We start from the raw sequence: 17,075 nt of genomic DNA, 5'->3' as shown, positions 1-17,075 counted from the left end.
ACACAATCGACGTGGGATATTTGAAAATCAATGTACGAACATACATACCAAACCCTCGCAGGTGTTTCAACTGCCAAAGGTTCGGCCACGGCTCACAGAGCTGCCGCGGTCGTAAAACTTGCGCAAAATGTGCCTCTAAGGATCACCAGTCTGATGTATGTGACGCAGCCCTGTGCTGTCCAAACTGTGAAGGAGAACATGCTGCATACTCCAGGGCGTGTCCGTCCTGGAAGAAAGAAAAAGAAATTATCACCATAAAGACCAAAGAAAACATTTCTTTTAAAGAAGCGAGAAGGCGTTTTGCGCTTACAAACACATTCTCCTTCACAGCAAAACAAAACTTCGCTGATGTGGTGCGCAGGGGCGTAGCACCGCACAGCACTCCGGCACCTGCCAAGGCCGCTCCCACCGAGCCTATGGCAGGGCCATCCACGCCCCAGGCAGGGTCAGCGAAAGCTGCCCTGTAACTGCCAAAGCAGGGACCGCCGGTCCATGGGTCGGCATCCCGCAGGACCTCCCCCCGTCGGGAGAGGCCTGAAACTAACACAACCGCGGCTGTGCGGTCCTCCAGCACCTCTGTTGAGGTGATGGATACAACACCCACTCCGCCTCCATTACAGCGGCGGAACAGCTCTCTTGAGCGAAAAAAAGACAGGCCCCTCATAACGGGCCCACCTCATAAGTAAATCTCCTTTCATCTTCTTTTAAAAACACAAGCATGGCTTTTTTAATTCAATGGAATTGTAGAGGACTTATGCGGAATTATAGTGACATAACACATATTTTAGGGTCAATGTTACCCATAGTTTTATGTCTTCAGGAGACCAATCTTGGTCCACAACATGTGCATATCCTGAAACATTATCAAACTTTTAGACGCGATCGCGAGCAGGCAAATCGACTCTCAGGAGGCGTCGCAATTGTCGTCCAAAGCGGCGTCCCTGCTCGAGAAATAAAGCTCAATACAAAACTAGAGGCGGTTGCAGTCAGCATCGTCAGCTATAAAACACTAACAATCTGTTCCGTATACATTCCTCCACATTTTACATTAACAGTCCATGATCTAGAAGAATTGATAGATGAACTTCCAGAGCCATATCTGGTAGTTGGGGATTTTAACGCTCACTCCCCTTTTTGGGGAAGCGAGCGCTGCGACTCTAGGGGGCAAACAATCGAAGATTTTATCCTCTCAAATAACATCTGTCTTTTAAATACAGGAAAAGCAACTTATTGTTGCCCAAGCTCGGCAAAAATGAGCTTTCTCGATTTAGCTTTCGCATCACCATCGCTTTTTACAGATTTTAAATGGGATGTTTTAAATGACCCTCTGGGAAGTGATCACCTACCTATTATCATCAGCCTCTCATCGTCTACTGCAGTCATCCCCACAAGACCACGGCGCTGGAAACTTCACCTCGCCGACTGGTCACTTTTTACAGCAAGTGCCACACTAGAAAAAGAATTTTGTGAAGATCTCAGCATAGACGAAATTAATAGAAAATTTACTACATGCATAATATCGGCCGCTACACTAGCCATACCACAAACAACAGGACTCGTACACAAAAACATAAAGTATGGTGGACACAAGAATGCACATTGGCAAAAAAACAACAAAATAAAGCTTGGGGCTCTCTGCGTCGGTATCCCACAGCGGAGAACTTGATTGCCTTTAAGAGGGCCAAGGCCAGAGCGCGATTCGTTCGGAGAAATGCCGAGAAATCCTCGTAGCAGAAATATGTGTCCGCTATAAACAGCTCAATAACCTCAAAAAAAAATGTGGGAAAAAGTTCGAAGATTCAGTAGTGACCATACCCCTTTCACACTTCCTCTGTTGACTACACCCGGGACACAAACATCATTAGAAGAACAGGCCAACATACTAGGTGAGCATTTTGCTGAAGTTTCCAGTTCGTCCAATTACACAAACACATTCCAGAAGTACAAAGCAATAGCAGAAAAACAAAAACTTCCATTTGCAGCAGGTATGCACGAGGACTACAATCAACCCATCACACTCCAGGAATTGATCAGGGCATTATCTTGTGGTAAAAAGATAGCAACAGGCCCAGATAATGTGCATTACGCTATGCTCGCCCATCTCTCTGAGGCTGCCGTGCAGGCATTGTTGAACTTCTTTAACAAAATATGGACAACTGGGAATATACCTGAGGAGTGGAAGAAAGCAATAATAGTACCTTTTCTGAAACCCGGAAAACAACCAACAAGTCCTAACAATTACAGACCGATAGCCCTTACCAGCTGCATCGCTAAATCTTTCGAAAGCATAGTAAACATTAGACTGACCTTCACACTTGAATCTCGTCGACTCTTAGATTTACATCAATGTGGATTTAAGAAAGCATGCTCGACCACTGATCACCTTGTCCGCCTAGAAAACACCATCCGAGAGGCCTTCATCCAAAAACAGCACTGTATCGGTGTCTTCTTCGATTTGGAGAAGGCATATGATACCGCGTGGAAGTTCGGCATCCTCCATGACCTAGCAGATCTAGGGATCCGCGGCAGGATGCTGAACTGCTTGAACGACTTCCTGACTAACCGCACATTCAGAGTCTGTCTGGGAGCAACTCTATCAACGACGTTCGCCCAAGAGAATGGCGTACCCCAGGGATGCATTTTAAGTACGACACTCTTTATAGTAAAAATGAATTCCTTGGCCAAAGTAATACCTAAGTCCGTAATGTATTCAGTTTATGTAGATGACATACAGATAGCATACACTTCTTCCAACATACTGTCCTGCGAGAGACAAATACAAATCACACTAAATAAACTGGCTGCTTGGGCAGAGAAAAATGGATTCAAGTTCTCCCCTCAAAAAACAGTAGCTGTTTTATTCTCATTACGACGAGGCCTACAGGTCGATCCCAATCTGTGCTTGAATGAAACCACACTGCCAGTCAAACAGGAACATAAATTTTTAGGCGTCACTTTTGACAAGAAACTTACATTTCTGTCACACATTAACAACCTGAAAAAGAAAGCATCCCAAGCCCTCAATGTATTAAAGGTACTCTCGCGAAAACGGTGGGGGTCCGATAGAGCATGCCTATTGCAAATATATCGCTCTTTGGTGCGCTCCAAGCTGGACTACGGGTGTGTGGTATATGGTTCGGCAAGAACATCCTACTTGAAACGACTGGACCCTGTTCATAATCTTGGTTTGCGCCTATCAACTGGAGCTTATAGAACATCCCCGGTAAAGAGTCTTTACGTTGAAGCTAATGAGCCCACACTAGAGGATAGAAGAGTCACACTAACATGCACGTACATCCTAAAAACCCGTTCTCTCCCTAAACATCTCTGCTATCCCATTGTTACCAAGTGCCCATCTAGGAGATTATTCAATAATAAACCACATTTTATCAGGCCACTAATAATGCGCTTTGAAGATAAATGTGAAGACTTAGCAGTGCTGGACGCCCTACCTAATATTGCACAAAGACATGAATATCTACCACCATGGTACAGCCTTCCTTCAGTGTGTGACTTCACTTTGACACACTTAAACAAAGAGAAAATACCACACGAGCACATACTGCAAGAGTTCTTTGCACTACAAGAAAAATATGACACTTACACCGAATTTTACACTGATGGCTCAAAAACAGAAAGTCATGTCGGAAGTGCAGTAATTCAAGGAACAAAAGAGAAAATGATACGATTGCCACAGTATGCATCGGTATTTACTGCGGAGTGTTCTGCCATCTTTGTAGCTGTAGAACAAATAGTAAAACAAAACATAAAAAATAGCATCATTTACACCGATTCACTGAGTATGCTAAAAGCGCTGCATTCTACAAACGCTGCTGAACCCATAATAGGAAAAATCATACATAACATAGTTAAAATTACAAAGCAAAAGCATAACATCATATTCTGCTGGGTCCCTAGCCATGTTGGAATTTTAGGTAATGAGAGAGCAGATGCTTGCGCAGCACAAGCTAGAATTGGCTATATAAAACAAGTTAACATACCACAGAGGGATTTTTCTAAATTACTGCACAGTAAACTCAGGAATAAGTGGCAGATTGCATGGGACGAACAAACAAACAACAAACTACATTCTATAAAACCTGTTTTGGGAGAATGGAGATCATGTACGCATCAGGAGCGTTTCATAGAAGTTATTTTGTGTCGACTACGCATTGGACACACACACCTTACTCACAACTTCTTACTGACAAAAAAAGGCAAACCTCTCTGCGAAATGTGTGGCGATGAACTCACGGTAAACCACATTTTAATTGTATGCAAAGAACTGGAACAACTGAGGAAAAAAAAAATTTCACAACATTGTACAATGAATACATCCCACTACACCCCATGTTACTTTTAGGAGATCAAGCACTGGTTGATTTTTCCAGCATTTTTAAATTTCTTAGAGAAGCCAATGTTTTATACAAACTTTAGATATAAAAAGCGTAACCTTTAACAAAAGCTCTAACCGTGTGTTTGGCGCATCATAGCCTCAGTTGCTTTTGCGCCATTAAAATCAATATAACTAACTAACTATCCCGTTGTTTTGAGCTGGAATACAAGTGTTTGCGCAGTTCTGAGAGAAAGTTTACACCTTTCTCTCGTCTCCTCTTCGACGATTTGTAAAATCGATGTTCGTGAATCTTGCTAGTTTCGATCTATAACGATGTATGCCGTTGTTTTGAGCCGGAATACAAGTTTTCGCGCAGTTCTGAAAGAAAACGTTTACACCTTTCTCTCGTCTACTCATCGACGACTTGTATAATCGATGTTCGTGAATCTTCCTAATGTTAATCTAAAACGATGTATCTCGTTGTTTTGAGCTGTAATATAAGTTCTCGCGCAGCTCTGAGAGAAAAAGTTTACACCTTTATCTCGTCTACTCATCGACAACTTGTAAAATTGATGTTCGTGAATCTCGCTAGTTTCGATCTAAAACGATGTATCCCGTTGTTTTGAGCTGGAGTACAAGTTTTCGCGCAGTTCTGAGAGAAAAAGTTTACACATTTCTCTCGTCTACTCATCGACGATTTGTAAAATCGATGTTCGTGAATCTCGCTAGTTTCGATCTAAAACGATGTATCCCGTTGTTTTGAGCTGGAATACAAGTTTTCGTGCAGTTATGAGCGAAAAAGTTTACACCTTTCTCTTGTCTACTCATCGACGACTTGTAAAATCGATGTGCTTGAATCTCCCTGGCTTTGATCCAAAACGATGTATCCTGTTGTTTTGAGCTGGATTACAAGTTCTCGCGCAGTTCTGAGAGAAAACGTTTGCACCTTTCTCTCGTCTACACTTCGACGACTTGTAAAATCGAAGTGCATGAATCTCGCTAGTTTCGTTCTAAAACGATGTATCCCGTTGTTTTCAGCCGGAGTACAAGTTTTCGCGCAGTTTTCTCTTCGATGACTTGTAAAATAAAGTGCGTAAACCTCGCTTGTTTCGATCTAAAACGATGTATCCCGTTGTTTTGAGCCGGAATACAAGTTTTCTCGCAATTCTGAGAGAAAAAGTTTACACCTTTCTCTCGTCTACTCATCCGCGACTTGTAAAACCGATGTTCGTGAATCTCCCTAGTTTTGATCTAAAACGATGTATCGCGTTGTTTTGAGCTGGAATACAAGTTCTCGCGCCGTTCTGAGAGAAAAAGTTTACACCTTTCTCTCGTGTACTCTTCGACGACTTGTAAAATCGAAGTGCATGAATCTCGCTAGTTTCGTTCTGAATCGATGTATCCCGTTGTTTTGAGCCGGAGTACAAGTTTTCGCGCAGTGTACTCTTCGACGACTTGTAAAATCAAAGTGCTTAAACCTCGCTAGTTTCGATCTAAAACGATGTATCCCGTTGTTTTGAGCCGGAATACAAGTTTTCGCGCAGTTCTGAGAGAAAAAGTTTACACCTTTCTCTCGTCTACTCATCCACGACTTGTAAAATCGATTTTCGTAAATCTCGCTAGTTTCGATCTAAAACGATGTATCCCGTTGTTTCGAGCTGGAATACAAGTTTTCGCGCAGTTCTGAGAGAAAAAGTTTACACCTTTCTCTCATCTACTCATCGACGACTTGTAAAATCGATGTTCGTGAATCTCCCTAGTTTTAATCTAAAACGATGTAAATCGTTGTTTTGAGCTGGAATACAAGTTCTCGCGCAGCTCTGAGAGAAAAAGTTTACACCTTTATCTCGTCTACTCATCGACAACTTGTAAAATCGATGTTCGTGAATCTCGCTAGTTTCGATCTAAAACGATGTATCCCGTTGTTTTGAGCTGGAATACAAGTTTTCGCGCGGCTCTGAGAGAAAAAGTTTACACCTTTCTCTCGTCTACTCTTCGACGATTTGTAAAATCGATGTACGTGAATCTTGCTAGTTTCGATCTATAACGATGTATGCCGTTGTTTTGAGCCGAAATACAAGTTTTCGCGCAGTTCTGAAAGAAAAATTTACACCCTTCTCTCGTCTACTCATCGATGACTTGTATAATCGATGTTCGTGAATCTCGCTAGTTTCGATCTAAAACGATGTATACCGTGTTTTTGAGCTGGAATACAAGTTTTCGCGCAGTTATGAGCGGAAAAGTTTACACCTTTCTCTCGTCTACTCATCGACGACTTTTATAATCGATGTTCATGAATCTCCCTAGTTTTGATCTAAAACGATGTATGCCGTTGTTTTGAGCTGGAATACAAGTTCTCGCGCAGTTCTGAGAGAAAAAGTTTACACCTTTCTCTCGTCTACTCTTCGACGACTTGTAAAATCGAAGTGCATGAATCTCGCTAGTTTCGTTCTAAAACGATGTATCCCGTTGTTTTGAGCTGGAATACAAGTTTTCGCGCATTTCTGAAAGAAAAAGTTTACACCTTTCTCTCGTCAACTCATCGACGACTTGTATAATCGATGTTCGTGAATCTCGCTAGTTTCGATCTAAAACGATGTATACCGTGTTTTTGAGCTGGAATACAAGTTTTCGCGCAGTTCTGAGAGAAAAAGTTTACACCTTTCTCTAGTCTACTCATCGACAACTTGTAAAATCGATGTTCGTGAATCTCGCTAGTTTCGATCTAAAACGATGTATCCCCTTGTTTTGAGCTGGAATACAAGTTTTCGCGCAGTTATGAGCGAAAACGTTTACACCTTTCTCTCGTCTACTCATCGACGACTTGTAAAATCGATGTTCGTGAATCTCCCTAGTTTTGATCTAAAACGATGTATCGCGTTGTTTTGAGCTGGAATACAAGTTCTCGCGCAGTTCTGAGAGAAAAAATTTACACCTTTCTCTCGTCTACTCTTCGACGACTTGTAAAATCGAAGTGCATGAATCTCGCTAGTTTCGTTCTAAAACGATGTATCCCGTTGTTTTGAGCCGGAGTACAAGTTTTCGCGCAGTGAACTCTTCGACGACTTGTAAAATCAAAGTGCGTAAACATCGAGTTTCGATCTAAAACGATGTATCCCGTTCTTTTGAGCCGGAATACAAGTTTTCGCGCAGTTCTGAGAGAAAAAGTTTACACCTTTCTCTCGTCTACTCATCCACGACTTGTAAAATCGATGTTCGTAAATCTCGCTAGTTTCGATCTAAAACGATGTATCCCGTTGTTTTGAGCTGGAATACAAGTGTTTGCGCAGTTCTGAGAGAAAGTTTACACCTTTCTCTCCTCTCCTCTTCGACGATTTGTAAAATCGATGTTCGTGAATCTTGCTAGTTTCGATCTATAACGATGTATGCCGTTGTTTTGAGCCGGAATACAAGTTTTCGCGCAGTTCTGAAAGAAAACGTTTACACCTTTCTCTCGTCTACTCATCGACGACTTGTATAATCGATGTTCGTGAATCTCCCTAGTTTTATTCTAAAACGATGTATCTCGTTGTTTTGAGCTGGAATACAAGTTCTCGCGCAGCTCTGAGAGAAAAAGTTTACACCTTTATCTCGTCTACTCATCGACAACTTGTAAAATCGATGTTCGTGAATCTCGCTAGTTTCGATCTAAAACGATGTATCCCGTTGTTTTGAGCTGGAATACAAGTTTTCGCGCAGTTCTGAGAGAAAAAGTTTACACATTTCTCTCGTCTACTCATCGACGATTTGTAAAATCGATGTTCGTGAATCTCGCTAGTTTCGATCTAAAACGATGTATCCCGTTGTTTTGAGCTGGAATACAAGTTTTCGCGCAGTTCTGAGAGAAAACGTTTGCACCTTTCTCTCGTCTACTCTTCGACGACTTGTAAAATCGAAGTGCATGAATCTCGCTAGTTTCGTTCTAAAACGATGTATCCCGTTGTTTTCAGCCGGAGTACAAGTTTTCGCGCAGTCTTCTCTTCGATGACTTGTAAAATAAAGTGCGTAAACCTCGCTAGTTTCGATCTAAAACGATGTATCCCGTTGTTTTGAGCTGGAATACAAGTTTTCGCGCAGTTCTGAGAGAAAAAGTTTACACCTTTCTCTCGTCTACTCATCCGCGACTTGTAAAACTGATGTTCGTGAATCTCCCTAGTTTTGATCTAAAACGATGTATCGCGTTGTTTTGAGCTGGAATACAAGTTCTCGCGCCGTTCTGAGAGAAAAGGTTTACACCTTTCTCTCGTGTACTCTTCGACGACTTGTAAAATCGAAGTGCATGAATCTCGCTAGTTTCGTTCTAAATCGATGTATCCCGTTGTTTTGAGCCGGAGTACAAGTTTTCGCGCAGTCTACACTTCGACGACTTGTAAAATCAAAGTGCGTAAACCTCGCTAGTTTCGATCTAAAACGATGTATCCCGTTGTTTTGAGCCGGAATACAAGTTTTCGCGCAGTTCTGAGAGAAAAAGTTTACACCTTTCTCTCGTCTACTCATCCACGACTTGTAAAATCGATGTTCGTAAATCTCGCTAGTTTCGATCTAAAACGATGTATCCCGTTGTTTCGAGCTGGAATACAAGTTTTCGCGCAGTTCTGAGAGAAAAAGTTTACACCTTTCTCTCATCTACTCATCGACGACTTGTAAAATCGATGTTCGTGAATCTCCCTAGTTTTAATCTACAACGATGTAAATCGTTGTTTTGAGCTGGAATACAAGTTCTCGCGCAGCTCTGAGAGAAAAAGTTTACACCTTTATCTCGTCTACTCATCGACAACTTGTAAAATCGATGTTCGTGAATCTCGCTAGTTTCGATCTAAAACGATGTATCCCGTTGTTTTGAGCTGGAATACAAGTTTTCGCGCGGTTCTGAGAGAAAAAGTTTACACCTTTCTCTCGTCTACTCTTCGACGATTTGTAAAATCGATGTACGTGAATCTTGCTAGTTTCGATCTATAACGATGTATGCCGTTGTTTTGAGCCGGAATACAAGTTTTCGCGCAGTTCTGAAAGAAAACTTTACACCTTTCTCTCGTCTACTCATCGACGACTTGTATAATCGATGTTCGTGAATCTCGCTAGTTTCGATCTAAAACGATGTATCTCGTTGTTTTGAGCTGGAATACAAGTTTTCGCGCAGTTATGAGCGAAAAAGTTTACACCTTTTTCTTGTCTACTCATCGACAACTTGTAAAATCGATATTCGTGAATCTCGCTAGTTTCGATCTAAAACGATGTATCCCGTTGTTTTGAGCTGGAATACAAGTTTTCGCGCAGTTATGAGCGAAAAAGTTTACACCTTTCTCCCGTCTACTCATCGACGACTTGTATAATCGATGTTCGTGAATCTTGCTAGTTTCGATCTAAAACGATGTATACCGTGTTTTTGAGCTGGAATACAAGTTTTCGCGCAGTTATGAGCGAAAAAGTTTACACCTTTCTCTCGTCTACTCATCGACGACTTGTATAATCGATGTTCATGAATCTCCCTAGTTTTGATCTAAAACGATGTATCCCCTTGTTTTGAGCTGGAATACAAGTTTTCGCGCAGTTATGAGCGAAAACGTTTACACCTTTCTCTCGTCTACTCATCGACGACTTGTAAAATCGATGTTCGTGAATCTCCCTAGTTTTGATCTAAAACGATGTATCGCGTTGTTTTGAGCTGGAATACAAGTTCTCGCGCAGTTCTGAGAGAAAAAATTTACACCTTTCTCTCGTCTACTCTTCGACGACTTGTAAAATCGAAGTGCATGAATCTCGCTAGTTTCGTTCTAAAACGATGTATCCCGTTGTTTTGAGCCGGAGTACAAGTTTTCGCGCAGTGAACTCTTCGACGACTTGTAAAATCAAAGTGCGTAAACATCGAGTTTCGATCTAAAACGATGTATCCCGTTCTTTTGAGCCGGAATACAAGTTTTCGCGCAGTTCTGAGAGAAAAAGTTTACACCTTTCTCTCGTCTACTCATCCACGACTTGTAAAATCGATGTTCGTAAATCTCGCTAGTTTCGATCTAAAACGATGTATCCCGTTGTTTTGAGCTGGAATACAAGTGTTTGCGCAGTTCTGAGAGAAAGTTTACACCTTTCTCTCCTCTCCTCTTCGACGATTTGTAAAATCGATGTTCGTGAATCTTGCTAGTTTCGATCTATAACGATGTATGCCGTTGTTTTGAGCCGGAATACAAGTTTTCGCGCAGTTCTGAAAGAAAACGTTTACACCTTTCTCTCGTCTACTCATCGACGACTTGTATAATCGATGTTCGTGAATCTCCCTAGTTTTATTCTAAAACGATGTATCTCGTTGTTTTGAGCTGGAATACAAGTTCTCGCGCAGCTCTGAGAGAAAAAGTTTACACCTTTATCTCGTCTACTCATCGACAACTTGTAAAATCGATGTTCGTGAATCTCGCTAGTTTCGATCTAAAACGATGTATCCCGTTGTTTTGAGCTGGAATACAAGTTTTCGCGCAGTTCTGAGAGAAAAAGTTTACACATTTCTCTCGTCTACTCATCGACGATTTGTAAAATCGATGTTCGTGAATCTCGCTAGTTTCGATCTAAAACGATGTATCCCGTTGTTTTGAGCTGGAATACAAGTTTTCGCGCAGTTCTGAGAGAAAACGTTTGCACCTTTCTCTCGTCTACTCTTCGACGACTTGTAAAATCGAAGTGCATGAATCTCGCTAGTTTCGTTCTAAAACGATGTATCCCGTTGTTTTCAGCCGGAGTACAAGTTTTCGCGCAGTCTTCTCTTCGATGACTTGTAAAATAAAGTGCGTAAACCTCGCTAGTTTCGATCTAAAACGATGTATCCCGTTGTTTTGAGCCGGAATACAAGTTTTCGCGCAGTTCTGAGAGAAAAAGTTTACACCTTTCTCTCGTCTACTCATCCGCGACTTGTAAAACTGATGTTCGTGAATCTCCCTAGTTTTGATCTAAAACGATGTATCGCGTTGTTTTGAGCTGGAATACAAGTTCTCGTGCCGTTCTGAGAGAAAAGGTTTACACCTTTCTCTCGTGTACTCTTCGACGACTTGTAAAATCGAAGTGCATGAATCTCGCTAGTTTCGTTCTAAATCGATGTATCCCGTTGTTTTGAGCCGGAGTACAAGTTTTCGCGCAGTCTACACTTCGACGACTTGTAAAATCAAAGTGCGTAAACCTCGCTAGTTTCGATCTAAAACGATGTATCCCGTTGTTTTGAGCCGGAATACAAGTTTTCGCGCAGTTCTGAGAGAAAAAGTTTACACCTTTCTCTCGTCTACTCATCCACGACTTGTAAAATCGATGTTCGTAAATCTCGCTAGTTTCGATCTAAAACGATGTATCCCGTTGTTTCGAGCTGGAATACAAGTTTTCGCGCAGTTCTGAGAGAAAAAGTTTACACCTTTCTCTCATCTACTCATCGACGACTTGTAAAATCGATGTTCGTGAATCTCCCTAGTTTTAATCTAAAACGATGTAAATCGTTGTTTTGAGCTGGAATACAAGTTCTCGCGCAGCTCTGAGAGAAAAAGTTTACACCTTTATCTCGTCTACTCATCGACAACTTGTAAAATCGATGTTCGTGAATCTCGCTAGTTTCGATCTAAAACGATGTATCCCCTTGTTTTGAGCTGGAATACAAGTTCTCGCGCAGCTCTGAGAGAAAAAGTTTACACCTTTATCTCGTCTACTCTTCGACAACTTGTAAAATCGATGTTCGTGAATCTCGCTAGTTTCGATCTAAAACGATGTATCTCGTTGTTTTGAGCTGGAATACAAGTTTTCGCGCAGTTATGAGCGAAAAAGTTTACACCTTTCTCTTGTCTACTCATCGACAACTTGTAAAATCGATATTCGTGAATCTCGCTAGTTTCGATCTAAAACGATGTATCCCGTTGTTTTGAGCTGGAATACAAGTTTTCGCGCAGTTATGAGCGAAAAAGTTTACACCTTTCTCCCGTCTACTCATCGACGACTTGTATAATCGATGTTCGTGAATCTTGCTAGTTTCGATCTAAAACGATGTATACCGTGTTTTTGAGCTGGAATACAAGTTTTCGCGCAGTTATGAGCGAAAAAGTTTACACCTTTCTCTCGTCTACTCATCGACGACTTGTATAATCGATGTTCATGAATCTCCCTAGTTTTGATCTAAAACGATGTATCCCGTTGTTTTGAGCTGGAATACAAGTTCTCGCGCAGTTCTGAGAGAAAAAGTTTACACCTTTCTCTCGTCTACTCTTCGACGACTTGTAAAATCGATGTTCGTGAATCTGCCTAGTTTTAATCTAAAACGATGTAAATCGTTGTTTTGAGCTGGAATGCAAGTTCTCGCGCAGCTCTGAGAGAAAAAGTTTACACCTTTATCTCGTCTACTCATCGACAACTTGTAAAATCGATGTTCGTGAATCTCGCTAGTTTCGATCTAAAACGATGTATCCCGTTGTTTTGAGCTGGAATACAAGTTTTCGCGCGGTTCTGAGAGAAAAAGTTTACACCTTTCTCTCGTCTACTCTTCGACGATTTGTAAAATCGATGTACGTGAATCTTGCTAGTTTCGATCTATAACGATGTATGCCGTTGTTTTGAGCCGGAATACAAGTTTTCGCGCAGTTCTGAAAGAAAACTTTACACCTTTCTCTCGTCTACTCATCGACGACTTGTATAATCGATGTTCGTGAATCTCGCTAGTTTCGATCTAAAACGATGTATCCCGTTGTTTTGAGCTGGAATACAAGTTTTCGCGCAGTTATGAGCGAAAAAGTTTACACCTTTCTCTTGTCTACTCATCGACAACTTGTAAAATCGATATTCGTGAATCTCGCTAGTTTCGATCTAAAACGATGTATCCCGTTGTTTTGAGCTGGAATACAAGTTTTCGCGCAGTTATGAGCGAAAAAGTTTACACCTTTCTCCCGTCTACTCATCGACGACTTGTATAATCGATGTTCGTGAATCTCGCTAGTTTCGATCTAAAACGATGTATACCGTGTTTTTGAGCTGGAATACAAGTTTTCGCGCAGTTATGAGCGGAAAAGTTTACACCTTTCTCTTGTCTACTCATCGACGACTTGTATAATCGATGTTCATGAATCTCCCTAGTTTTGATCTAAAACGATGTATCCCGTTGTTTTGAGCTGGAATACAAGTTCTCGCGCAGTTCTGAGAGAAAAAGTTTACACCTTTCTCTCATCTACTCTTCGACGACTTGTAAAATCGAAGTGCATGAATCTCGCTAGTTTCGTTCTAAAACGATGTATCGCCTTGTTTTGAGCTGGAATACAAGTTTTCGCGCATTTCTGAAAGAAAAAGTTTACACCTTTCTCTAGTCTACTCATCGACGACTTGTAAAATCGATGTTCGTGAATCTCCCTAGTTTTGATCTAAAACGATGTATCGCGTTGTTTTGAGCTGGAATACAAGTTCTCGCGCAGTTCTGAGAGAAAAAATTTACACCTTTCTCTCGTCTACTCTTCGACGACTTGTAAAATCGATGTTCGTGAATCTTGCTAGTTTCGACCTATAACGATGTATGCCGTTGTTTTGAGCCGGAATACAAGTTTTCGCGCAGTTCTGAAAGAAAACGTTTACACCTTTCTCTCGTCTACTCATCGACGACTTGTATAATCGATGTTCGTGAATCTCCCTAGTTTGAATCTAAAACGATGTATCTCGTTGTTTTGAGCTGGAATACAAGTTCTCGCGCAGCTCTGAGAGAAAAAGTTTACACCTTTATCTCGTCTACTCATCGACAACTTGTAAAATCGATGTTCGTGAATCTCGCTAGTTTCGATCTAAAACGATGTATCCCGTTGTTTTGAGCTGGAATACAAGTTTTCGCGCAGTTCTGAGAGAAAAAGTTTACACATTTCTCTCGTCTACTCATCGACGATTTGTAAAATCGATGTTCGTGAATCTCGCTAGTTTCGATCTAAAACGATGTATCCCGTTGTTTTGAGCTGGAATACAAGTTTTCGCGCAGTTATGAGCGAAAAAGTTTACACCTTTCTCTTGTCTACTCATCGACGACTTGTAAAATCGATGTTCTTGAATCTCCCTAGCTTTGATCCAAAACGATGTATCCTGTTGTTTTGAGCTGGATTACAAGTTCTCGCGCAGTTCTGAGAGAAAACGTTTGCACCTTTCTCTCGTCTACTCTTCGACGACTTGTAAAATCGAAGTGCACGAATCTCGCTGGTTTCGTTCTAAAACGATGTATCCCGTTGTTTTCAGCCGGAGTACAAGTTTTTGCGCAGTCTACTCTTCGATGACTTGTAAAATAAAGTGCGTAAACCTCGCTAGTTTCGATCTAAAACGATGTATCCCGTTGTTTTGAGCCGGAATACAAGTTTTCGCGCAGTTCTGAGAGAAAAAGTTTACACCTTTCGTCTACTCTTCGACGACTTGTAAAATCGAAGTGCATAAATCTCGCTAGTTTCGTTCTAAAACGATGTATCCCTTTGTTTTGAGCCGGAGTACACGTTTTCGCGCAGTGTACTCTTCGACGACTTGTAAAATCAAAGTGCGTAAACCTCGCCAGTTTCGATCTAAAACGATGTATCCCGTTGTTTTGAGCCGGAATACAAGTTTTCGCGCAGTTCTGAGAGAAAAAGTTTACACCTTTCTCTCGTTTACTCATCCGCCACTTGTAAAACCGATGTTCGTGAATCTCCCTAGTTTTGATCTAAAACGATGTATCGCGTTGTTTTGAGCTGGAATACAAGTTCTCGCGCCGTTCTGAGAGAAAAAGTTTACACCTTTCTCTCGTGTACTCTTCGACGACTTGTAAAATCGAAGTGCATGAATCTCGCTAGTTTCGTTCTAAATCGATGTATCCCGTTGTTTTGAGCCGGAGTACAAGTTTTCGCGCAGTCTACTCTTCGACGACTTGTAAAATCAAAGTGCGTAAACCTCGCTAGTTTCGATCTAAATCGATGTATCCCGTTGTTTTGAGCCGGAATACAAGTTTTCGCGCAGTTCTGAGAGAAAAAGTTTACACCTTTCTCTCGTCTACTCATCCACGACTTGTAAAATCGATGTTCGTAAATCTCGCTAGTTTCGATCTAAAACGATGTATCCCGTTGTTTCGAGCTGGAATACAAGTTTTCGCGCAGTTCTGAGAGAAAAAGTTTACACCTTTCTCTCATCTACTCATCGACGACTTGTAAAATCGATGTACGTGAATCTCCCTAGTTTTAATCTAAAACGATGTAAATCGTTGTTTTGAGCTGGAATACAAGTTCTCGCGCAGCTCTGAGAGAAAAAGTTTACACCTTTATCTCGTCTACTCTTCGACGATTTGTAAAATCGATGTACGTGAATCTTGCTAGTTTCGATCTATAACGATGTATGCCGTTGTTTGGAGCCAGAATACAAGTTTTCGCGCAGTTCTGAAAGAAAACTTTACACCTTTCTCTCGTCTACTCATCGACGACTTGTATAATCGATGTTCGTGAATCTCGCTAGTTTCGATCTAAAACGATGTATCCCGTTGTTTTGAGCTGGAATACAAGTTTTCGCGCAGTTATGAGCGAAAAAGTTTACACCTTTCTCTTGTCTACTCATCGACAACTTGTAAAATCGATATTCGTGAATCTCGCTAGTTTCGATCTAAAACGATGTATCCCGTTGTTTTGAGCTGGAATACAAGTTCTCGCGCAGCTCTGAGAGAAAAAGTTTACACCTTTATCTCGTCTACTCATCGACAACTTGTAAAATCGATGTTCGTGAATCTCGCTAGTTTCGATCTAAAACGATGTATACCGTGTTTTTGAGCTGGAATACAAGTTTTCGCGCAGTTATGAGCGAAAAAGTTTACACCTTTCTCTCGTCTACTCATCGACGACTTGTATAATCGATGTTCATGAATCTCCCTAGTTTTGATCTAAAACGATGTAAATCGTTGTTTTGAGCTGGAATACAAGTTCTCGCGCAGCTCTGAGAGAAAAAGTTTACACCTTTATCTCGTCTACTCATCGACAACTTGTAAAATCGATGTTCGTGAATCTCGCTAGTTTCGATCTAAAACGATGTATCCCGTTGTTTTGAGCTGGAATACAAGTTTTCGCGCGGTTCTGAGAGAAAAAGTTTACACCTTTCTCTCGTCTACTCTTCGACGATTTGTAAAATCGATGTACGTGAATCTTGCTAGTTTCGATCTATAACGATGTATGCCGTTGTTTGGAGCCAGAATACAAGTTTTCGCGCAGTTCTGAAAGAAAACTTTACACCTTTCTCTCGTCTACTCATCGACGACTTGTATAATCGATGTTCGTGAATCTCGCTAGTTTCGATCTAAAACGATGTATCCCGTTGTTTTGAGCTGGAATACAAGTTCTCGCGCAGCTCTGAGAGAAAAAGTTTACACCTTTATCTCGTCTACTCATCGACAACTTGTAAAATCGATATTCGTGAATCTCGCTAGTTTCGATCTAAAACGATGTATCCCGTTGTTTTGAGCTGGAATACAAGTTTTCGCGCAGTTATGAGCGAAAAAGTTTACACCTTTCTCCCGTTTACTCATCGACGACTTGTATAATCGATGTTCGTGAATCTCGCTAGTTTCGATCTAAAACGATGTATACCGTGTTTTTGAGCTGGAATACAAGTTTTCGCGCAGCTCTGAGAGAAAAAGTTTACACCTTTATCTCGTCTACTCATCGACAACTTGTAAAATCGATGTTCGTGAATCTCGCTAGTTTCGATCTAAAACGATGTATACCGTGTTTTTGAGCTGGAATACAAGTTTTCG

This window comes from Amblyomma americanum, chromosome 4, assembly GCF_052857255.1.
Source record: "Amblyomma americanum isolate KBUSLIRL-KWMA chromosome 4, ASM5285725v1, whole genome shotgun sequence".
Taxonomy (NCBI): domain Eukaryota; kingdom Metazoa; phylum Arthropoda; class Arachnida; order Ixodida; family Ixodidae; genus Amblyomma; species Amblyomma americanum.
Note: the sequence above shows the minus strand (reverse complement) of the source record.